This window comes from Lacerta agilis, chromosome 15 (genome assembly GCF_009819535.1).
Source record: "Lacerta agilis isolate rLacAgi1 chromosome 15, rLacAgi1.pri, whole genome shotgun sequence".
Lineage (NCBI taxonomy): Eukaryota > Metazoa > Chordata > Lepidosauria > Squamata > Lacertidae > Lacerta > Lacerta agilis.
The window spans coordinates 19,342,906-19,345,685 of NC_046326.1; positions in this window are offsets into that span (position 1 = coordinate 19,342,906).

Genomic DNA, 2,780 nt, shown 5'->3' on the forward strand with positions numbered 1-2,780 from the left:
ACTTGGGAATCTAATAGGTGCTGCTTATGCACTTGAAAATCTTTCAAGGGGGCAAGGAGCAGACTGGGACATGTTTCCCTTGCAAGGTGTGGCTCTTAGCTTTGTACCATAGGCTGAATTCAATTGGGGGTTTCTGTGCACGTTCCCACTCACACCCCTCTCCCTCCAGGCAAGCAAGTGACAGTTGTCACACTCTAAGAAGAAGTGTTCGAGGGAGGTGTGGGGTGTTGCTAGCAAGGGATACAGCCTAAGGAGAAGGTGTGGTCTGGGCAGAGTCCCAAGGGGCAGACAAAGAGGCCTGGAAAGCCACATTTGACTCCCGGGATGGAAGTCCCTCACTTGTAGATCAAGGGCTTATCCATACTTTCATCTGTGCTGCAATTTCTATAAGTCCATAATTTGTAGGCATGGGTGGTTTTTTGTTTTGGTCACACCGCTGCGTTCCCGAGCAAACCCACTGTTTATCACTGGATCAGAACAAACAGAAATTTATGGAAAACCTGGCGTTTGTTCCAATTCAGCAGTAAAGCATTGGTTTTCCAGGGGGAAGCAGCAAGATAATAAGCCCCAAAAACTGTTCGGACCTGTGCCAAGAAATCATAGCACAAACAGAGCCCCAAGTGCTCACAACAGCCATTCACAACCTGGCACCCTCCACTATAACTCCCATCAGCTGTGACCATTGGGTCGTGATGATGGGAGTTGTAGTCCAAAACATGTAGAGGGTGCCACGTTGGGAAAGGCTCATTGCATTCCTTTCCCTCAATCTGTTAAAGACGCACATTCTTGTGAGATTCGCTCAGCCCTTACGAAACCTATTTAGAAATATCCTGTCATATTAAGTGCCTTTTGTCAATTATCTCTTGAAACACTGGATTATCACCAGCTATTCAGGGTAGAGCCAATAAAAAATTACAAACCCAAGTTAGGCACGTCCATTAACTTCAATAGGCCTACTCTGAGTAGGAGTAGCATTGGATACACTTTTTTTAATGCAATGTGTGAATGTAGAGTGCACCTTCTGTGTTTTATTGCACCAAGATACTCAGAGTGTCCCCCATAATGTCAGTATTTTCCAGGAGAGATTTAAGCACATAGCCGAGCTTTAGGTTTGTGTAATTTAAAGTGTTGTCCTAGCACCACAAATCCATTAAAAAAAAAAACTTTTTGCGGCTTGGAAAGTGACAGGCAAATGTGGGGTGGGTGGCTGACTCACAGTAAACAGCCCACAAGCAAATAAAGATGAATGCAGGATGAAAGTTTACTGTCATATAACCACCCTGTAAACAAATCAGAAAGTATGCTCAGTAAAGTATGTACAGAGTTGTCTGGAGGAGCTCTCCGAGTTCTTTGTATGTAATAGTGAGGATAAAGCAATGAAGATGATGGAAAGGCAAGCTGGGTCTCTGCTGTTTTTGAAATCTGGCTTGTTGTTATTTTTTAAAGAAGGGATTCGTGCTGGGTGCTGTTATTTCTTTAATCAAAAATCATAATAAAACTTAGCATTGATGTAGCACATTCCCAGTGTTCCAATGGCTCTGCTTGCATACGCTTCTTCCTAAGAATGATTTCCCATGCAAGGAATATTCCTCCTGTGAAGGATGCTACAGAGAGCACCTTTTAAAGCCAAACCTTCTTAAAGAAAGGACACTTTCCCAATGTACACTCAACATTATCTTGGCAAACGGCATTGCTTCATTTCCAAAAGGGCTGTCGACATTCTGAGCGCTCAGTGCTGTAAAGTTTTTATCATGCGTACAATATATCAATCTGGGGACAAATATTGTCTGCAGGATCCGAGGGCCAAGCGGAACAGTAAAAAAAAAGCAAATTAAGACTCCCCCCCCCGCCCCATACACACACCTCTGCACCTTTCCCCTTCTTTTGGCTTGGATTTCGACTGCTGGAGAAACAACTGACTCTTTGTCTGGGAATGGGGAAAGCGTTGCTTTAACTGAATGCTGTGTGTAGCAATTCTTCATCTAAAAGATCAACAAAGCCTGGGAGACTAAATGGAAGCAGTCAGGTCTAGTTCTGTAGGGTAGAACCTGAATTATCCAGCATGCTCACGCAGTCGTAACCCTATGGCCTTCGCTCCTTCAAGCCTGACACCCTCACCTGCCCAAATCTTTTTCTGCCCTCTCAAACCTACTCTCTTTTGGCATCCCTTACACAGTAAAGGCCACTTTATTGGGGGGGGGAACAGAGCACTGACTAACCAACATTATTCAGCAAAAGCCAGCCCCCACCTGCTTGCCTTCTTACTTAACAATTAGTCCAGGGAGTGGCAGTGCCTGTCACCATCCTCCTGGAGTTGCCCTTGTGGCACTCAGTAGGGATGAGGATGGAGACAAAACTAGAATTAGTTGCCTCTGCCTGCCATTAGCTCTGGCGCCACCTACTGTTGGCCTCCCTGCCTTCTAACCTACCAGTGGAAGCATCATGCCATTTTCAGCGATTGCGTTTGCCAGTTTTCTTCTCTGGTGTTTCTTTTCTCCTTCTTTCCTTTGCCCCAAGCTTTATCCGCAAGCAATATGACAGGCAACCCTACAGCTACTTTGGTCCTAAGTTGTAATGCAGGGGTGGAGGGCCTGTGGCCTGCCAGATATGGCTGGACTACAACTCCCATGATCCCATGACAATTAGGTGTGCTGACTGGGGCTGATGGGAAATGGGAGTCCAATGGCATCTGTTTCTATTGCCAGGTTCCCCACCACCACTGCAAAGTAAAATTCATATCTGCTGAACTCTGAACATGGACTTCGGAGGGAAAATATTGT